Source organism: Procambarus clarkii, chromosome 13, assembly GCF_040958095.1.
Source record: "Procambarus clarkii isolate CNS0578487 chromosome 13, FALCON_Pclarkii_2.0, whole genome shotgun sequence".
In the NCBI taxonomy this organism is placed as follows: Eukaryota; Metazoa; Arthropoda; class Malacostraca; order Decapoda; family Cambaridae; genus Procambarus; species Procambarus clarkii.
In genome coordinates this window covers 31,117,853-31,139,955 of record NC_091162.1, presented here as the reverse complement: position 1 = coordinate 31,139,955, position 22,103 = coordinate 31,117,853, and the positions used below count along the sequence as shown (strand labels likewise).

General features: G+C 43.2%; 1 long non-coding RNA gene across 1 annotated transcript; it reads right to left on the bottom strand.

The window, feature by feature from the left end:
• Positions 1–12,289: 12,289 nt before the first annotated feature.
• LOC138364283 (uncharacterized) lies at positions 12,290–21,334 on the bottom strand. The gene is made up of 2 exons (XR_011228394.1): positions 14,681–21,334; positions 12,290–14,177 (listed from the first exon to the last, which is right to left on the bottom strand). It is a non-coding gene; the product is annotated as an uncharacterized lncRNA (long non-coding RNA).
• Between the last annotated feature and the right edge of the window lie 769 nt (positions 21,335–22,103).

Below are 22,103 nucleotides of genomic sequence, written 5' to 3'. Positions count from 1 at the left end.
GGTGTGAGGATCAAGACAGTGCAGGGTACGTCGTGTGGACGAGTGGACGCTTCGCATATAACAGTGGAGTGTGCTACACCGTGACCATGGCTACCATGTCAATCGAGCCGTTAAACACTGCTAAGATCTCGTTGGACCTGTGGCTCAGCCTGCTGGAAGCAAACTTTCAGTACCGGGAGATTAAGGAGGACGCCAACAAGAAAGCGGTACTCTTAGTTTCACTGGGTTCTGAAGCATATAGTGTTCTCGGAAATTTGTGTGCACCTGAGCTACCGCACACGAAGACCTATGTAGACTTGATTGCTTTGCTTAAACGTCAGTATGTGGTGAAACCATCATATCACAGGAGTTTGATGGATTTCCAGACGAGGACGAAAAAGCAGCAGGAATCCGTACAGGATTTATTTGCGGAATTGAAGGCTTTGGCTAACCACTGCAACTTCGGAGCACAGTTGGACGGCAGGGTTAAGGACCAGTTGTTCATGGCAGTGGAAAAGGAGAATTATTTCCCTAACCTGGTGGCAGAAAATTTGGATCTACAATCGATGACTTCATGGGCACTGCTCGAGAAGATATTGAACCTGGAAAGGGCTTTTGGAAGTAAGACTTCTACTCAGGAAATTATGGTCGTACAGAGCCAGACCAGATGTACACACTGTGGATACAAGCACATAAGTAGAAAGTGCAAGTTTCGTGCATATATATGCAACTTTTGTAACAAGGAGGGGCACTTGCAGAGAGTGTGTAGAGAATATCTGAACAGGAACAACAAGGCCTGGGAGAGGAGACGACCAGGGAATGCAGGAAGAAGAGGTAGTGGTACTGTGGTCAAGGCAGTAGAGGAAGGTAACCAGTCTGAAGAAGCTGCAGGTGAGGAAAACCGACTATATTCGGTGAAAGAAAAGGTATGTTCAGTGAAGTCACAAGTGGTGAATTTTGTAATTAATGGGAAGTTAGTTCCCTTGGAACTGGACACTGGTGCTGCAGTGTCAACATTGTCTAGAGATTGGGCAGATACCTTGCAATTGAATGTAAAACCAGGTAAAAAATCTTTAAGTGCTTATGATAATGTACCGATTAAGGTCTATTGCAAGGTGTAGGCAAAAGTAGGTTATAATGGAAAAGAAATTGTCCAGGATTTTTATGTAGTGGATTCACATAATCCTAGCCTATGTGGTAAGGATCTCATGGAAAAAGTGGGAATTTTCTTGGCGGGCCTAGATGAATTGTCGATAGTTAAAACAATTAAAAGTGCTGAACAAATGTTAGACAAATATTCAGTGGAGGCAGATAAGCCAATTAATAGCATGGTGGCAAAAATTCACCTGAAAAGTGGGGCTTCACCTAAATTTTTCAAGGCAAGAACAGTGCCGTTTCATTACAAGCAATTGGTAGAATCAGCCCTGGAAAAGCATGTGGCAGAAGGCATCTTAGAGCCAATTACATATAGTGAGTGGGCAGCCCCAATTGTAAAAGTGTTGAAGGCAGATTGGAAATCCTTGAGAATCTGTGCAGACTTCAAAGAACTGAACAACCGCATACACTGTGAGAAGTACCCTTTACCTAAGATAGATGAGTTGTTGTCAGTGGTCTGCAAGGGAGCAATTTTTTCTAAGATTGACCTGAAAGATGCTTACTTGCAAATTCCTGTAGAGGAGGAGAGCCAGAAATTGTTAGTGATTAATACCCACAAGGGGTTATTTAAGTATAAAAGACTTCCTTTTGGACTCTCCTCGTCTCCAGCAATTTTTCAGAGATTCATGTCCCAGTTGTTAGTTAACATTGAAGGTGTGGCTAGTTTTTTAGATGACATTATTGTATGTGGGGAGAATGAGGAAGTGCATGATGCTAGATTTTTTTTTTTTTTTTTTTTTTTTGAGATATATACAAGAGTTGTTACATTCTTGTACAGCCACTAGTACGCGTAGCGTTTCGGGCAGGTCCCTGGAATACGATCCCCTGCCGCGAAGAATCGTTTTTTCATCCAAGTACACATTTTACTGTTGCGTTAAACAGAGGCTACAGTTAAGGAATTGCGCCCAGTAAATCCTCCCCGGCCAGGATACGAACCCATGACATAGCGCTCGCGGAACGCCAGGTGAGTGTCTTACCACTACACCACGGAGACTGCTGGATTAGAACAAGAACAAGATTAGAACAAGTTTTGAATCTTTTGCAAAAGCACAATGTGAAGATTAATAAGGAAAAAACAACGTTGAAGACCAAGGCCATTGAATATCTGGGGTACCATATTTCAGGTAAGGGCTTTACTCCTTCTCACAAAAATGTAGCTGCTATAATAGGTGCCCCAGCCCCAACATCAGTTGGGGAAGTACAGTCTTTTGTTGGGATGGTTACATATTTTTGTAAGTTCGTGAAGAACTTTTCAACAAAATTAGCACCCTTGTATGAATTGTTGAAAAAAGGGGCTAGATTTAAGTGGGCAGCAAGAGAGGAAAATGCATTCAGGAATATTAAGCAGGAATTGATCAATTCTCCAGTGCTCACTAATTTTACAGGTAGACTCCCGTTAAAACTGGAGGTAGATGCTTCCCCAGTAGGAGTGGGTTGTGTATTATTACAGGAAGTAGATGGTCAGGATAAAGTAATATATTTTGCTAGCAAGAAATTATCTCCTGCGGAACAGAATTATTCTCAGTTAGATAAAGAAGCCTTAGCTTTGGTAAATGCTGTAAAAAAACTGAGGTATTTTCTGCTGGGGAGGAAATTTCTTGCTAGAACAGATCATAAACCCCTGTTAGGATTGTTTGGCAGAGGTAAGCAGATTCCAGTTAATGTCAATGCTAGAATTCAAAGATGGGCATTACTACTCTCTCAGTTTGAGTATGATTTAGAGTTTAAGCCAGACAAGGATAATGTAGTAGCTGATGCATTAAGTAGATTGCCTGCGACAGAAGAATTAAATTCCAGTATTCCAGTGGAGTATGTTAACCTGGTGGAATCTATGTCTTTTGAGGATATTTCATTCCAGACTATTAGGAAGGCAACTGGTAGAGATCCTAAATTAAGTCTGTTGTTGAAAAATGTCAAATATGGTTGGAATGATAATTTGTTATTGTCAGAGTATGCTGCAGTGAAGGCTGACCTTAGTATTCACCAGGATGTACTCTTGTATAGGAATAGAGTGGTGGTGCCTGGGGAACTGAGATGTAAGATTTTGGAACAGCTGCATGTAGGCCATAATGGCATAAATGCTATGAAAGCAGAAGCTAGAAGTTGGGTTTGGTGGCCAAAAATAGACCAGGATATTGCTGAGGTAACAAAAAATTGTCATATTTGCTTTAAGAATCATCAGAAACCCCAGGCCCCAGTACTTTCTTGGCCATGCACTGGAAAACCCTGGTCTAGACTTCATGTAGATTATGCGGGACCTATGGATAATAAATATTACCTAGTGGTGGTGGATTCATACACCAAATTTCTGGATGTGCATGTGTGTAATTCCACCACATCATCTGTAACTTGTGAATTACTAAGGAAAACATTTTGTAATTTTGGATTGCCAGACATAATTGTCTCAGACAATGCTCCTTATTTTGTTTCTGTGGAAATGGAGGAATTTTTTTCGGAAAAATGGTATTAAACATGTAACACCTGCCCCCTATAATCCTTCTTCAAATGGTCTAGCAGAGAGAGCAGTGAGATCCTTGAAAGAAGGGTTAAAGTGGTTTACGGAAGGTACTATTAATACAAGGCTTTGTAGATTTTTATATAATCAAAGGAAAACTGTTCATTCTACTACTGGTAAATCTCCTTCTGAATTACTGTTTAATAGACACTTTAAAGTGCACATGGAAGCAGTAAAGACAGATCCCAATAAAGAGAAATCGGTAACTAGCTTGGCCAGTCAGTTGGCTCAGGGAGAGGAATTGTTGTTTAATGAGGGGGATGCAGTATATGCAAGGAATTTTGGAAGTGGAAAGCCCTGGGTGGAAGGGAAAATTAGGGAGGTCCTGGGCCGCAGGAACTTCACTGTGCAAGTGCAGAGTTTTGGGAACATTAATTGGAAAAGGCATGCCGATCAGCTCATGCCAAGGTTCACAGGGAATTTTGAAGACCCTTCAGGTGGGTGTGGGGCAACTAGTGATATCCATCCTTATAATGAAGGGATAGCAGCACCTGCAGGAGACCGGGAGGCAGAACAAGGGGCAGTAGAGGGTAATGGGGATACAGTTAACCCTATGGACTCTACAAGGAGTAATTCAGAAGAATGTTTCCCAGAAGTAACAGGTCAGGACTCCCAGTTGAGAAAATCAGGAAGAGTCATACGACCGCCTGATAGACTTAACCTGAAGGGATATAGTTTATTTAAAAGGGGAGGAATGTTGAGATTGAGTACTACAGATGTTGGAGGTAGCATGTTTGGAGCAGATGCTCTTTTGTTTATGATCTTGTTAATAATATTTCATGTACCTGATAATTGTTTTGTTGTTGTTACTGGCGGAGAATAAAGACCATGTGGACGAAGATTGTTTGTCTGACCAAAACCATAACAAATGTTATTCAGGTAACCGGGACAGAGCGTTGGCTATCACGTTGAGCCTGCCCGGTAGGTGGGTAATGGAAAGATTGAAGTCCTGTAGGTACAATGCCCACCTGAGGATGCGTTTATTCTTCCCCTTCATCTGAGTGAGGAAGACCGGTGGGTTATGGTCCGTGTACACTTCCACTATATTACCTGTGAGGTAAACTTCGAACTTTTTACATGTTAACACTAGCGCCAACGCCTCTTTTTCTACCACTGAATAATTGCATTGTGCCTTGTCAAATTTCACAGAGTAATAATATACTGGGTGTTCCACCTGATCATCCCCAGTTTGCAACAACACTGCACCAGCACCCGAGTCAGACACGTCAACATGAATTTTAAACGGGCGGTCGAACCTTGGACTAGCAAGCACTGGGGCAGACGCTAAGATCAATTTCAAATTTTTAAAAGCCTCTGCACAGTTTGATGACCACTTAAATTTAACGGCCTTCCACAACAAGTCTGTGAGAGGAGTGGCAACACTGGAAAAGTTCTGACAAAAGCGTCGATAGTACGCACACATACCGATAAATCTTTGAACGTCCTTTTTAGACTTTAGCACTGGATACTCCAGAATGGCACTGATTTTATCTTGCTGAGGTAACACTTTTTCTTGGCCCACTTCATAACCGAGGTATGTCACTGTGCCTTGGCCAAAATGACACTTTTTGCATTTAAGGTTAGATTTGCGTTCTTTAAAATTGTGAACAACTGGCGTAACCTAGCTATGTGGTCAGCCCAATTACTGTCAAAGAGCACGATATCATCTAAATACGCCCGACAATTTGGCACCTTAGCGAGCAGATAGTTCATGAGTCTCTTGAACGTGGCAGGGGCATTACGCAAGCTGAACGGTAACACTTGATACTCAAAAACACCCTCGGGTGTCACGAACGCAGTTAGTTGTTTAGCACGTTCAGTGAGTGGGATTTGATATTACCCCCTGGAGAGGTCGAATTTCGAGATGTACTTGGCGTTTCCCAGCTCGTCGATGCAGTCCTTGAGGAGGGGCAGCGGGTAGGCATTCACAATGGTCACCTTGTTGAGCTGCCGATAGTCGGTGCATAATCGCCAGGAGCCGTCTGGTTTGGGAACCAAAAGGCAGGGCGAGCACCAAGAGCCCTGGCTCGGCCGGATGAGGCCGTGCTGGAGCAAGAAGTCGACCTCCTTCCGTACGATGGCCTTCTTTTCTGGACTCATCCGATAGGGTTGAAGGCGAATGGGGGTGTAGTCCGTCAACTCGACATCATGGCAAATGGCATCAGTCTGGGTCGGGACCTCCCCGAACAGACTGGAGAATTCATCAACCAACGACTGCACCTCTTCACGTTGGGCCATCTGCAAATGGGACAGTCCCTCCTCCACAGCATTCACAGAACTAGAATTATTGAGAATGAGATTAGTTGGGTCCCCAGAACAATCATCCCCTCCCTCACTGGAAATGGAAACATTGGTTAGTGCAATGGGCCTGGGGCCCTGGAACTTCTTCAGCCGATTTACATGTACGAGCATTACCTGGTTACGCTTGTCAGAGTGCCTCACTTTGTACGTGAGGTCCCCAGTCTTTTCTGTCACAATGTAGGGGCCTTCGTACTTGTGGGACATAGTGTTCCCTAGTCGAGGCTGTAATACCAGGACAGGGTTGCCAGGCTGAAATACCCGTAACTTAGATTTAGCATCGTTACGTTCTTTCATCTTTTTTTGGGCCTTCCCAAGATACTTTAGTGCCGCCGCCTTGCAGTCCTTGAGTCTCTGGTGGTGTTGCGCAAAGAAAGCCGAACCTTCGGTTAACGTTACGTTCCCTAACAGATTCTCCTGTAACATTTGCAAGGGTCCACGAACTTTATGGCCAAAGACTAACTCAAAAGGAGAACAACCCAGTGAACTCTGTAATCCCTCTCTAGCCGCAAACAAAACATACAGTAAATTCTCATCCCAGAAGGTGAGGGAACTCTCGCACGATGTCTTCAACATCTGCTTCAGAGTTAGATGGAAACGTTCAATTACCCCCTGACTCTGTGGATGGTATGGGCTGGAAACCTTATGAGTTATTCCATGGTCCTTATAAAATTGTTGAAAAATATCAGACTTAAAGTTAGTACCATTGTCAGTTTGCACGACCCGAGGCAGTCCAAAAGTGGAAAAAAATTGCAACATACGAGCAACAACAGTTTTTGCTCGGATGTTCCTTACAGCAAAAGCCTCTGGGTAACGAGTAGTGATACACATCATCGTGATTAGGTAAATATTACCAGACTTAGTTCTAGGTAATGGTCCAACACAGTCCATTACCACATGAGAAAATGGTTCTTCTGGCACGACAATAGGCCTTAGAGGAGCTTTAGGTGGAGTCTGGTTTGGTTTCCCAACCAGTTGACAAACAATACACACATGACAAAATTTTGCCACATCGCTTTTCAGCTTGGGCCAGAAAAAATACTTTAAAATTTTGTGATACGTAATATTAATACCTTGATGTCCCCCCATAGGATCATCATGAGCAGCTGCCAAAACTCTTTCTCTATAGCAGGTCGGCAACATAACCTGGTGGAATACCTCCCACTCATTTGACAAGGGAGCACTCTGTGGTCTCCATTTTCTCATCAAAATCCGATCATTGTAGTAGCACCCAGTTGCTGCTTCTACAATTTCCTCCATAGAGATGGCTGTCTCATGACAATCTGCAAGAGTGGGGTCAGCTTTCTGTAACTCACTCAAGGAGGCATCTAGGCCTTGGTCAGATGCCATTGGCCGAGGCTCAACACTGTTCTCCTCCACCTCCCCACTACTCTCGGTAGGTGGCGGTGGCAGGCTCTCCACAATGTCCTCGGCCACGTCATCGAGTCGGGCCATGAATGTGTCCGCGAGGTCCACTTGGTTTTCACCACTCGGAAAGTTCCTCATGTCCTCGGGATTTACCACCTTGGCAAGCACAGGGCTGCCCTTACAGTTAAGTCCCATAGATCTGGTCACTGCGCACGCAGGGTACACAACATTATTCTCTGTGGCGGGTGGATCCAGGCAAACCTTTGGGGTAGGCAACATAATAGGCAGTCTGGAGTCCCCTACCTTATCCCCTGCTAAATCATTACCAACTATTACATCAACATTAGGGAAAGGTAGGTATGAAGTGACTCCGACTGTACAAACACCCTTGTGGAAATCAGATTCCAGGGTAATCTTATGGAGGGGTACTGCTCGAATATCACTAGTGCAACGCACTTTCTAGAATTAAAGCCTGGATGGCACCGGTGTCTCGGAAGATCACCACGTCCTTCCAGGAAGAGATCTCAGACAAAAGTAGTCTCCCATTCAATAAGAATGGGGTAAGCAAGTCCAACCACTGTGGGTTGGAGGTCTTACTCCCTAACCCTTCCAAAGGCCTCAAGCTCTGTGTCACAACTAGAGCATTGGGTCTTTTTCCGGGTACAGTTGCCAACAACGGCTAATAGTGTGGTTTGGACGTTTACAGTGACCACAGAAACGTCGGGGAGAAGACATTACTAACAGAATTACCCTTCGGTTCACTCTTAGGTCTCGTGGGGTTAGATAATTTAACAGGGTTAGTTATGTCTGAAACAGAAGGTGCAGTAGTTAAAGGGTTAGAATGAGCTGGTCTGGACTGGCTGTGGGTATACGTTTTGCTACTCTGTGGGGGTATAATTATTTTTATTGGGCCTTTTGCCCGCCAATTGGTAGTTTTCTGCCATCTTGGCCAAATCCCCTATCTTAGAATCTACTTCTATCCTACTTCTAATGTAATGTGAAACATTCCCTGGCATAATATCTATAAAATGCTCCATTAAAACTACGTTCCTGAGAGCCTCGTATGTTTCGGCTTTCGCCAAGCGAATACATTTATCAAACAATCTAACTTGATCATTAACAAATTCAGTGAGCGGTTGGTTGTGAGTAGGCCTAAGGTTGCGATAAGCTTGGCGGTGAGCTTCAGGCGTAATTTCGTATGCCCGCAAAATACGTTCCCTGACTTTATCATATTCAAAACACTCGTCGTCAGGCATGTTTATAAAAATATCTTGTGCTTTACCCCTAAGTCTTCCCTGTAGGATTTTCACCCACTCTTCCTTTGGCCAGTTCATGGACATGGCCAATCTCTGAAAATGGTTGAAAAACCTTTCAGGGTCCGACTCTGAAAATTCAGGCAAATTATGCTTTTTCTCATAATGCCTGGGGTTTGAATCCCCGGCAGGTGGAGGTCCAGTGGCGTTCGCTCTAATTCTAGCCTCCTCGGTTTTGAGTCTTTGCTCCTCTAATTTTATTCTTGCTAACTCTAGAGCTAACTCTCTGTCCCTATGAGCTGCACTTTCTGCTTGGCTAGGCTGGCATAAAGGTGTATCACTTTCCAATAGTTCTTGATCAATACAATGTTGTAATATTTCATTCACCAAAGTCCACTTTTTATCCGCGTCATTTAATTCTAGGCCAAATTCCTTGCCTAATAATACTAAATTAGACTTCGTAAGTTTCTTTATCTCTACCACTGAAGGATTCTTTGCCAGTTCCTGCATTTCAGATGCCATCACTAATTAATTTAGCTCCTAGCCAAAGATTGAGCTTGGGGTTGATTATTAAATAATAACATAGGCACCAACTATGTTTACTAATACTTTCTAATCATTTGTAAAGTAACAATATGTTGCATAGGGGAAGATTTTTAATGTGCTTAGCTGCACGATCAATTAGGCTCCTCCTGGACAGGCCCCCACTTGTTATATAAATGGTGGGCTTGCTATGGGGAAACTGGTACTATTAAGGGGTAAGGGTAGTTAGAAATCAGAGTTATCAAATATGGGAGAGCTAAAAGGCCCGGCCCCCAAAATAAACTGTCCACAGTAATAATACTTGCTACTAGACCATGTCAGACTAAGGGTTGATCAATGCATTCCCACACAGGAAGAAGGGATACTCTGTTCTAATTTACTTATTTATTAACCCCTTAACAACCCCCCATATACACTCACACCAATAACAATAATAATAATTACTTTACCACACTATCTTATGATAAAAGCCTTGGTCCACATAAGCAGGATAAAAGGTTTACACTAAGAACAAGCTAGGGTAAAGTACTACTGGATAAGCACGGAAGTTGGATGCAGCTTAGGGTAGTGAGACCACGTGGTACCCTAATACCAAAACACAACACTTAGGGGTACCCAAAACACTGGCAAATACTACCCCCAGGTCTCACCAATCGTTACTACCAGAGTAGGCCCACTTAAACACACAGTACTTAACTTAATGGTACAGGAACTTAAGGTAAGGGAAATAAGTAAGAGGAGAAGGGAGGAGAGTAGGGGTGCAGCCACAGAGTAGGTCTCATCCCCACGAACGACAGCCAGAAGAAGACCGCTCCCAGCGACCAGCTCAGGCCTCCCGCATTGTGGTGGTGCCGGGAGGAGCCTAATTGATCGTGCAGCTAAGCACATTAAAAATCTTCCCCTATGCAACATATTGTTACTTTACAAATGAATTAGAAAGTATTAGTAAACATAGTTGGTGCCTATGTTATTATTTAATAATCAACCCTGTTATAAAAATAGATGTGGGGCTTCTATGGGGTACTGGTACTATTAAGGGGTAAGGGTAGTTAGAAGACAAGAGTATCAAATATGGGAGAGCTAAAAGGCCCGGCCCCCAAAATAAACTATCCACAGTAGTAATAACTTGCTACTAGACCATATATGTTAGTCTAAGGGTTGATCAATGCGCTCCCACATAGGAAAAAGGGATACTCTGTAATTCATGTACTTATTTATTAACCCCTTAACAACCCCCCATATACACTCACACCAATAACAATAATAATAATAACTTTACCACACTATCTTACGTTAAAAGCCTTGGTCCACGTAGGCAGGATACAAGGTTTACACTAAACAAGCTAGGGTAAAGTACTACTGGATAAGCACTGAAGCTGGATGCAGCTTAGGGTAGTGAGACCATGTGGTACCCTAATACAAAACACAACACTTAGGGGTACCCAAAACACTGGCAAATACTAACCCCAGGTCTCACCAATATTTACTACCAGAGTAGGCACACTTAACACCATAGAATACTTAACTTAAGGGTACAGGAACTTCAGGTAAGGGAAATAAGTAAGAGGAGAAGGGAGAAGAGTAGGGGTGCAGCCACAGAGTAGGTCTTATCCGCACGAACACCAGCCAGAGAAGAGAGAATTCCTAGCGACCAGCTGGCCTCCCTCATGTCGTGGTGCCGGAAGGAGCCTAATTGATCGTGCAGCTAAGCACATTAAAGATCTTCCCCTATGCAACGTATTGTTACTCTATGAATGATTAGAAAGTATTAGTAAGCAAAGTTGGTGCCTATGTTATTATTTAATAATCAACCCCCAGCTCAGTCTTTAAATGCTCTTTGAGAAACAATAATAGTCTTACATCTGGCAGGGAAGATACAAACAATTGCCGTTCAAGATGCACTTAACTGTACTACTAGAAAGTTTAATAGCTCAATTTTGACCTCTGGTTTCCACTGGAGAACCCAGGGTCGTAACAAACCCCAAGCTCAGTCTTTAAATGCTCTTTGAGAAACAAGAATAGTCTTACGTCTGGCAGGGAAGATACAAACAAAGACACATCGACTTGCGTTTTGCTAATCTAACGTAGCTTATTTAGTTCAATTTTGACCTCTTGTTTCCACTGAGGAACCCAGGGTCGTAACAATCCAACACTCACAATATGCTACCCTCGGAAAGCACAAAATACGCAGCACCATATAAATATTAAAAGTAATGAAAATATTGAAAAGCAACTGTATCAAAGCCAAGTACACTTACCACAAATTGATGTTTTAGTACTAGTACCTGAGTGAGGCTCCATGGACAGGCCCCCATTAAATATGATGGAAAAAAGAAGGGTAGGTGTTCGGCAGTCCTCCCAATGGCTGGTGTCAATGCCTATCACATTTAAAAAAAAAAAAAAAGATGACTGCATAGCTGTTGTGTCCTGTGGCAAAGTAAGGCAAAACAAATAGTATGAACAATGAAACAATGAAACTTTAATTAAATTTAAAACATATTATAAATAAGACAATTCCTTGGCTATGTACAGTGCAAACTCAAAAGATTAAAAAAAAATAACATAAAACAATATTATGGTGAGGTTACTCTAAAATGGATAAAGACAAAATGAAATTAACAGGTGCTGAGAATAGAGCGCTGGCTGAGAACATCCACTAATAGACAGAGCGTATATCAGATGGTTGTTTCAGCTTGAGAGCACAGAATATTCTAACTCCAATGGCTGGTGCAGGCCCAGACATCGGTAAGGTAGATGGTGCTGAGGTGCAGAAGTGCAGTGGTGCAGACGTCAATTCACCAATCAGAAGCGGGCAGGCTGGAAATGCTAGTTTGGTGATCGGCGACGAGGGAGGGGGGAGGTGGAGAGCGAGTGTGTGATACGTTTGTGCCTGGCAAAACGTATTTGACTAAATATGTACTACACTTGCTTGTAGTATCTAGATGTTGTAGATGTACTGAAGTAACATGACGATAGGAAAGAGCAGGCCAAATCTCTCTTGAAGGAGATTATCATAACAATATATAAATAAAATAAAATAAAATAAAATAAATTAAAATAAAATAAAATAAAATAAATTGATATGTTTGTCCTGCACACCGCCCCCCATCTAGTGGGCCGCGGTGGATAGGTTACAATCACTCTTAGTTTCTGACCAGGGGGAGAAAGATACTGGCAGTATGGGGCGTTAAAGTTTATTGAAGATTAAATTCTGCAGAACATGTAAATATATAAAGTTCACATAAAGTAAGTAATTATATAAAGTTTATATTAAACACGGTTTATATTATAGGCTTAACAAAGTTGATATTATATAAAACTTAATATTGAACATGTAAATATACAAAGTTTCAAATATAATTTAAGGAATATATAACGTTTATATTAAAATATATAAAGTAAATATATAAAGTAAATATATAAAGTAAGAATTAACAGTAACAATTCCAAGGACTAGATTTAACTTAAAAGGTACACCCGTAGTAAGTATGAGACCTTAGCCTATAGTGACATGGAAACTAATTCTGCAGAAACCTAAAGGTTAACTGGTACTAGAATTAAGGCCGAGTGCAAATGTGTAGTAATTATATAACACTAGGATATAACAGGCAGGACACAAAGAATAACTAATAAGTGAGAGACCACATAACACGTAATGTACCCGGCCAAGAGGCCGTAAAAGACCTAATGGATAAGGAGAAGGGGGTGTGACTACAAGTAGGGCTTACTAGCACCTAGACTGGGCAAAGTATTAGCTGCGGACAGCGGGACACTTGGGGACCGGCGCTGCACCCCCCTTCCCACATGCAGTGGGGAGACAATCGGGACAACTGTGCAAAGCATGACGGGGGTACAAAAGCAGCCGCTTGCAAAAGGGGGGGAGGGTGGGGTTTTGCGAGGGCAGCGGCGAGGGCAGGCGGAGTGAGGCGGAGCCCCGTTGTGCGCCCGTATTTATACGGCCCCAAACTGCCCGCGCAACGCCGCGGGACGCGCTGCGCAATTGTTTCTTTCTCCCCCGCCAGAAACATCCCCGCTTGTGATGCAAGCAGTGACCATTTTCTGACCAGGGGGAGAAAGATACTGGCAGTATGGGGCGTTAAAGTTTATTGAAGATTAAATTCTGCAGAACATGTAAATATATAAAGTTCACATAAAGTAAGTAATTATATAAAGTTTATATTAAACACGGTTTATATTATAGGCTTAACAAAGTTGATATTATATAAAACTTAATATTGAACATGTAAATATACAAAGTTTCAAATATAATTTAAGGAATATATAACGTTTATATTAAAATATATAAAGTAAATATATAAAGTAAATATATAAAGTAAGAATTAACAGTAACAATTCCAAGGACTAGATTTAACTTAAAAGGTACACCCGTAGTAAGTATGAGACCTTAGCCTATAGTGACATGGAAACTAATTCTGCAGAAACCTAAAGGTTAACTGGTACTAGAATTAAGGCCGAGTGCAAATGTGTAGTAATTATATAACACTAGGATATAACAGGCAGGACACAAAGAATAACTAATAAGTGAGAGACCACATAACACGTAATGTACCCGGCCAAGAGGCCGTAAAAGACCTAATGGATAAGGAGAAGGGGGTGTGACTACAAGTAGGGCTTACTAGCACCTAGACTGGGCAAAGTATTAGCTGCGGACAGCGGGACACTTGGGGACCGGCGCTGCACCCCCACCGCAGGCCAGCGGCCGGACCCCCCCCCGAAGGGCGAGTGCCAGCTGGCCGCGTGAGGCACTCAATGTAGCAGAGCAACAACGTCCCGTCTGACGTAGGATGTGAGCACTACTCTTCCGCCTGCCGTTTGCCATTATTTCTGATGTGGCGAGCCCGTCCCGAGACAGCTGGGTGCGGAGCGTAGTCATCTGAAGTCAAGCCTAGCGCCGAGAGGGCAGCGCGTAGGATCCTGGAGAAATCTCGCCTGGTGACGGGAGCGCTTGTAGGATCCGAAGAGTGTTGATTCCTGACCATGTAAGCGATACCTGGTCCAGTCGGAGCGTGCGTCGATTTTTTGTCGCGTAGCTCACCTCCCCCGGGCTGAAAGATATAAGGCAGTAAGGGTGGGCAGAAGCGGCGTGCAGTGTTATCGTGACAGGCAAGAGCACAGACGAGAGGGAAACCCTAGCTGAATCAATACGGAGACGAAAAACGGGGGAGGGAGCCCGGCAGCAGGAATTAAGAGAAACCTTAATTAACAATCCTGGATGAATAAAGAGCATCCGAATAATTATACTGTAGCAATGAAGGGGGGCTAACAAATCTAAGAATCTTCCAGCAAACGGAAGGAGGAAGTACCTTTGCTAAGAGCAAAGGTGGGAGAAAACCGGTAGGAGAACAGCAAGGAGGCACAAAGCAACTATAACAGGGTAAGACGAAACACTATAAATCTTGAATATAAACAATACATATACCAAGAACGGGTATAACAACTAAGCAGCATATACATAAACAATAAAATGGAATAAGAACCAATTCTTAAAGCCAAATCTATAACATGCTTGTGTCCTAATCGGATGTAGAATGTGAGCGGGGAACATTACCCTTGGTCTCTATCCCATCTCTGCCTCCAGACGGGTGATTGGGCTGGATAGAAGCCAAGGAGTCTGCCTTGAGTGGCCGCTGAGTGTAGTCTTGTGTTTGTCAATGAGCGTCTGCGAGCCGCAGCTAGTACGCCGTGAACTTCGGCAGCATCTTTAGAACAGGAGCAAAGTGAAATCGACGGCAGGGAGCTGCCATTCAGTAACTGTAATAAGGATAATAATAAGAATACAATGTCGTAAATAATCGTACAATGAAGAATACAATGTAATATCGTAAATAACAGATGACGGCAAGTGCCGCAGAATGGAAGAAATTAAGAAAGCAACGCCAAACCATAATAACAATTTATATTTTAATAAAATAATACTGGAATGACAGTAACGGTACGGAGTAATATTAATACTGCCATATAGCCCAGCAAATAAAGAGAAGATAATAGTATTAACGTAGGCCCTGGGCGGCTGCATCCCGGCACCGCTGCGTGCGTTGATGGTGATCAGAGGAATATCCGGCTCGCGTTCTCTTCCTCGCCGCAGTAGGGTGTGAAGGGGGGGGGGGGGGTTCCGGCTTGTCGTGGCTGCGAATAAAGGGAACAGAAGAAACCGGCATTGAGCGCCAAGCGGGCAGAGCGCAGTGGAAGGAATAGCGGTTGGAGGTAAGGGGCCCCTAACCTAATGATAGATGAGGTAAAATTAAATAGAATACTATTACGTAGTAGGAAACAACAATGGCGAAGGAACAAGAAGAGTAAAATAGCCCAGAAGGCCGGATGGCCAAAGAACGTTAGCGACCGTATGGCCAACAGCATGCTGGCTGCGCTGGCCAACCACAAGCTGGCCGACGTCATGCTAACTGACTGGCTTGAGCTTGCCGAAAGGAAGGCCGAATGGCCAGTTTTTTGCATGACACCGTGCGCGAGGCCATGCTAAACTTCTCGGTAGCATCCAAATGTAACTTAATGTACTGTCGATACGATGAAGAATGGGTGGTCAGATATAATGCACAAAATTCAGAATAGAGTATATAATGAGGGAAACGAGTGTAATAGGACGAAATAACCGGAGGAGAAAAAAAAATTGTGGGGGGGGGGGCCACCCGAATGCACTGCAACTAGCGTACCTTAGCTGAAAATAACTTAAAGGCACAGAGGCAAAGCAATAGATTAATACAAATCCTAATTGATAGTCCCTTAATAACAAATTGAACGTGAAACTTAAACAAAGAGTAAATTGCGGGAGAAAAATTTTTCCGTAATAAATACAAATCAAATTGCGAGTCCAACAATAACAAAATTAACAGACACGCAGGCGTAGGAGGAACCGATAAGCCGCGGCTCGCGCACCGCTAGCCATACCTAAACATACCTAGACAGGAAGGGGAGAAGCATAAAGGTAGCCCAGCAAAAGACTAGTAATTAGTAATTAGTAACTGCAAATAGCACATCCTGGCTGACTTTACTTAATAATTTACTTAGTAACTCTGCAAATAGCACATCCTGGCTGACTTTACTTAATTTAATTAGTAACTCTGCAAATAGCACATCCTGGCTGACTTTACGTAATGACGTAAGGCAAGGAAAATGAACAAACATACTGAACACAGCAACGCAAAATTAAACATGCGACATGAGCAAAGCATCAACTGTCGGAGTAAATTAAGGTAGGCTGTTTGGGAAAAGGAATCCGTGGTAATCTGAAAGCAGGAGGCATGTTAGTGCTGAAATGTAGAACGTAATTAAGAGGAAGGGCAAGGCATGTCGCGAGATGTCTGCCAGTACAAAATAAGAAACCTTCCATATAAGCGTATAAAATCTTAATTTACATTGTCTTAGGAAGGCAAAGAACGGGATATCATTAAATATACGACGTTCCCGACGACGCTTCGACGCCGCCATCTGCTGGAGTGTACCGTGCCCCAGGCAACGTGGGGGCCACCCCCCTGTCCAGGTCACCTGAATAGGGCAAGTCATGGCACTTGAAGTCTGCAGGTACAAAATAAGGTATACAATCGGCGTGCATATATAACCATTTTTACATTAAGAGAACGGAGGGAAAGCATAACAAATATAACCTGATAAGTAACGTGAATAAACTGCAAGAGCCAAGCGTAAATACTGTAACCACTGAGGAAACTAAACTGCAAAGCTAAGCATAAACTACTGTAACTACCGATGAAACTAGGCAAAAATGCAGGGCCAGGAGACGTGAAGCTAAAATAAGGGCCCGCGAATACTGCAAATAGCACATCCTGTCTGGCTTTACTTAATAATTCTTAGGAACTCTGCAAATAGCACATCCTGGCTGACTTTACTTAATAATTTACTTAGTAACTCTGCAACTAGCACTGCCTGTCTGACTTTACTTAATAAATTACTTGGTAACTCTGCAAATAGCACATCCTGGCTGACTTTACTTGATGACGTAAGGCAGGGTAAAAGTGGGCAAGCATACTGGACACAGCAACGCAAAAATAAACATGCGACATGAGCAACGCATCAACTGTCGGAGTAAATTAAGGAGGCTGATTGGGAAAGAAAGTTCGAGGTAACCTGAAACAGGAGGCATGTTAGCGCCGAGATGTAGAACATAATTATGAATAGGGCAAGGCATGGCACGTGGTATCTGCAAGTACAAAATAAGGGTATACAATCGGCGTGGATATATAGCCATATTACATTAAGGGAACGGAGGAGATGCATAACAAATATAACCAAATAAGCGACGTGAATAACTGCAAGAGCCAAACGAAAGTACTGTAACTACTGAGGAATCTAGGCAAACTGTGCTATTATAACATAATTACAATTAATACAATTATAACATAAATAATTATAAATTGCAAAACAAAGTATGCTCAAAATAAAGCTGGACTATAATTCGTTAGAGAAACGGGATTAACACTTGTAAGTTTCCACAGTCGGTGGCTGTGGAAACGTTCCGGGCTACACCGGCAGATGAAACGTCTGGATAAACCAGCGGCCTGGGGGGGGGGGGGCCCACTGTGACTTCCGGGCTACCAGGCAGACAACACGTCTGGATAAACCAGCGGCCTGAAAGACCACATATTTATATGGCCAATGTAAATAAGATACCTGAATAACATCGCCAGCTTAACTCACCACAGGAAGAACGTCGGCTGGACATGAACCCCCGAGCGCAGACAGCAAAGACGGCAGCGGCTATGACAACCTTCGTGGCTACATTGGGCAGACAAAACGTCTGGAGAAACCAGCGGCCTGGGGGGCCGCAGTAGATTCCGGGCTACACCGGCAGACAACACGTCTGGATAAACCCGCGGCCAGAAAGGCCGTGTATTTATATGACCAATATAAATATAATACCTGTAGAACATCGTCGGCTTAACTCATCGCAGGAAGGACGTCGGCTTAACTCATCGCAGGAAGGACGTCGGCTTAACTCATCGCAGGAAGGACGTCGGCTTAACTCATCGCAGGAAGGACGTCGGCTTAACTCATCGCAGGAAGGACGTCGGCTTAACTCATCGCAGGAAGGACGTCGGCTGGGGAGCAGCCCCTGAACGCAGTCAGCTAAGACGGCAGCGGCTGTCAACCTTCCTGGCTACGTTGGGCAGACTAAACGTCTGAATAAACCAGCGGCCTGGGAAGCAGCAGTATCTTCCGGGCTACACTGAGCAGACAATACGTCTGATAACCAGCGGCCTGGGAGGCCGCAGTATATTCCGGGCTACACCGAGCAGACAATACGTCTGATAACCAGCGTCCTGGGAGGCCACACATGTCTGGATAAGCCAGCAGCCGGGAGGCTGCAGATTCTTCTGGGCTACACCGGGCAGACAAAACGACTGTAAAACGTTTACTGGTACTGGTAAACGAAACTGGTACTGTCTAGCGTCAGTACTTAATAACTTTGACAAAGTCAAGGAAACAAGTATAAAGGTAAAACAGTAAGTAAAATGACATGCACTTAGGCAATGCATAATTAGTAATAAATTGCTGATGGAACTAATCAATACGAGTCCGAGATAAACTTAAAGGGAGAGGCATGAGGCCCGAAGACAGCATCTAGGACATCCTAGCTGACTTTACTTAAAGGTGAAGCGTAAGTTAAACAATTGTAAACCAGTAAAGTAAAAACATGCAGCAAGGGCTATGTAAAATGCAGGACATTTGCTGAGGAAACTAAACATAAATGCAGGGCCAGAAGAAACTTAAAGCAAGAGGCAAGGGCCCGATCCCGACAACTATCACATCCTAGCTGACTTTACATAATAACTTAAAGGCAAAGCAGAGGTTAAACAAACGAATGTAAAACCAGCAAAGAAACTAGCAGCTTGACACTGCATAAAATTCATTAATAAATTAAGGAAACTTATGGAAAACAAGTCGATAAAAACTTAAAGCTAGAGGCCGGAGGCCTGTGACACAGCAGCTAGCATAACCTAGCTGACTTTACATAATAACTTAAAGGCAATAGCAAAAGTTAAACAAACAAATGTAAAACCAGCTAAAGAAAACATGCAGCTTGACACTGCATAAAATTCATTAATAAAGGAAAGTTATGGAAAAACAAGACCATGAAACAAAGCTAGGAGCCAGAGGCCTGAGACACTGCAGCTAGCCTAACCTAGCTGACTTTACCTAATAACTTATAGGCAAGCAAAGTTACACAAACCTAAGTGTAAAACCTGCAAAAGAAAACATGCAGCTTGACACTGCATTAAATTCAATAATAAATTAAGGAAACTTATGGAAAACACAAGTCCAAGAAAATTTAAAGCTAGAGGCCGGAGGCCTGAGACACAGCAGCTAGCATAACCTAGCTGACTTTACCTAATAACTTATAGGCAATGACCAAAAGTTAAAACAACCTAAATGTAAAACCAGCTAAAGAAACACGCAGCTTGACACTGCATAAAATTCAATAATAAAATGAGGAAACTTATGGAAACAAATCCAGAAAACGAAGCTAGGGGCCAGAGGCCTGTGACACTGCAGCTAGCCTAACCTAGCTAACTTTACCTACTAACTTAAAGGCAATGACCAGAAGTTAAAACAAACCTAAATTTAAATCCAGCTAAAGAAACATGCAGCTTAACACTGCATAAATTTCAGTAGTAAATTAAGGAAACTTGTGGGAAAACAAGTCCACGAAAACAAAGCTAGGGGCCAGAGGCCTGTGACACAGCAGCTTGCCTAACCTAGCTAACTTTACCTACTAACTTAAAGGCAATGACCAGAAGTTAAAACAAACCTAAATTTAAATCCAGCTAAAGAAACATGCAGCTTAACACTGCATAAATTTCAGTAGTAAATTAAGGAAACTTGTGGGAAAACAGGTCCATGAAAACAAAGCTAGGGGCCAGAGGCCTGGGACACAGCAGCTAGCCTAACCTAGCTGACTTTCCCTAATAACTTAAAGGCAATAAGCTAAAGTTAAATAAACCTAAATGTACAACCTGCAAAAGAAACAGGGAGCTTGACACTGCAATAAATTCGTTAATAAGTTAAGGAAACTTATGGAAAAACTAGTCCATTAAACTTAAAGCTGGTGGCCAGAGGCCTGTGACTCGGCAGCTAGCCTAACCTAGCTGACTTTACCTAATAACTTATAGGCAATAAGCAAAAGTTAAAACAGACCTGAATGAAAAGCCTGCAAAAGAAACATGCAGCTTGCCACCATTAAATTCAATAATAAATTAAGGAACTTATGAAAATACAAATCCATGAAAATTAAAGCTAGGGGCGAAAGCAAAGGTAAAATTACAATAAATATTGTAGCGTGAGGAAACACACCCTGACTAACAGTCAGACTGTAAGGAAGGACATATAAAGAACGTAAATAATAAATAACGGCATAACAGAAGTCGCCCAACAGCATACCTCACGTCGACTGGGTGGGGAGCTTAAGGACAGGGCTGAGCAGATGGGGAAGGAGAGGGTAGGGGTGGACAGGCCTCCTCCCGAGTGTGGTTCAAATAACAGCCACCTACTGGAGAAAAACCCAGTGCCCCATAACACCGAGGGTCACCTTCCCCTCTAGGACCACTGCACCTGCATTTGGTCACCAACACTGAACCAACAGGCGTGCTTCAGGGCGCGCGCGCCAACAAAGAGACAAACACTGGTCTGACGCGCCAACACAAACACTGGTCCCGCGCGCCAACAAAACACAAAAACTACCTTAAATGTTGAGAAGGGCAGGACGCCCCTAACGGGTCACTCCGAGTCGTTGTCGCGAGGAACTGTTGTAGGGTCCATGCTGTGAGAACAGTTGAGCGGGCTAACTTCTGTGTTTACGACTCGCTGAGCAGCAGTGAGTTTTGCGAGGGCAGCGGCGAGGGCAGGCGGAGTGAGGCGGAGCCCCGTTGTGCGCCCGTATTTATACGGCCCCAAACTGCCCGCGCAACGCCGCGGGACGCGCTGCGCAATTGTTTCTTTCTCCCCCGCCAGAAACATCCCCGCTTGTGATGCAAGCAGTGACCATTTACTACCTACAGTTACCAAACTGGGGATATTTGGCTAAAATTTCTGGTAGCAGATCATTTTGAATGAAATATTGACACATCGTTGGTACATTGGTTATAGAATTGTCTCTGAATTCACGTATCTTTTCGCACTCCATCACATAGTGACGGAGGGTGTGCGAATAATTTTGTTGACACAGTTTACATTTGGTCAGATCTACATCGGCAGATAATAACCGCTGCATTACGTAGGAATGCGGAGGAATTTCTGATGGAGAAGACAATTGCACAGCGCGATCCGCAGCGCAGCGTGCGGAGCGCCGCGGGGGGACTATATAAGAGAGGAAGGGACATGCGTTCTATCTTGCTCCAGCCTCGCTCAGCTCCACAAGTCAAAGGAAAAAATTTTCCCACCCTCCTCCCCTTCCAATGGTCAGCGGCAAATAACCCTACGCACAGTCCTATGTACTTTGTCCTTTATTGTTGGTAAACTGGGGGGGTGCAGCGCCGGCCCCTAAGTATTACGCTGTCCGCAGCTACTTACTCTCACTTGTAAGAGTATTGTTAAATTTGTCCTATAGGTGTATTCTACAGCTACTAGTAATTTACCATTTCACATTATGTCTGGGATTGGCGCATTATTTCTGTCATGTGTTAGCTAGGCCACTATATGATACTCAGCTATAAGCCCTGATTCTACTTGAAAATTATGTAAACGTTTGCCTTACTTGTACCAATAGTTAATAAGGATTCCGCGTTCTGCAGACCATGTTCTATTTAGTTACCGGATATAAGCATATGTATTAATGTTATTAAGTCATTGTAGTCAAATTATACATGTATTTATGCTATTGTAAATTTAAACAAGTTACCTGTTCATTAACATGGTCTGAAAAATTTATTTATTTGTTTCTACTAAAAAATTAAATAAAATAGTTCCCAATGCTGTCGTTGTCTCATTCCTCCGTTATCAGAAAA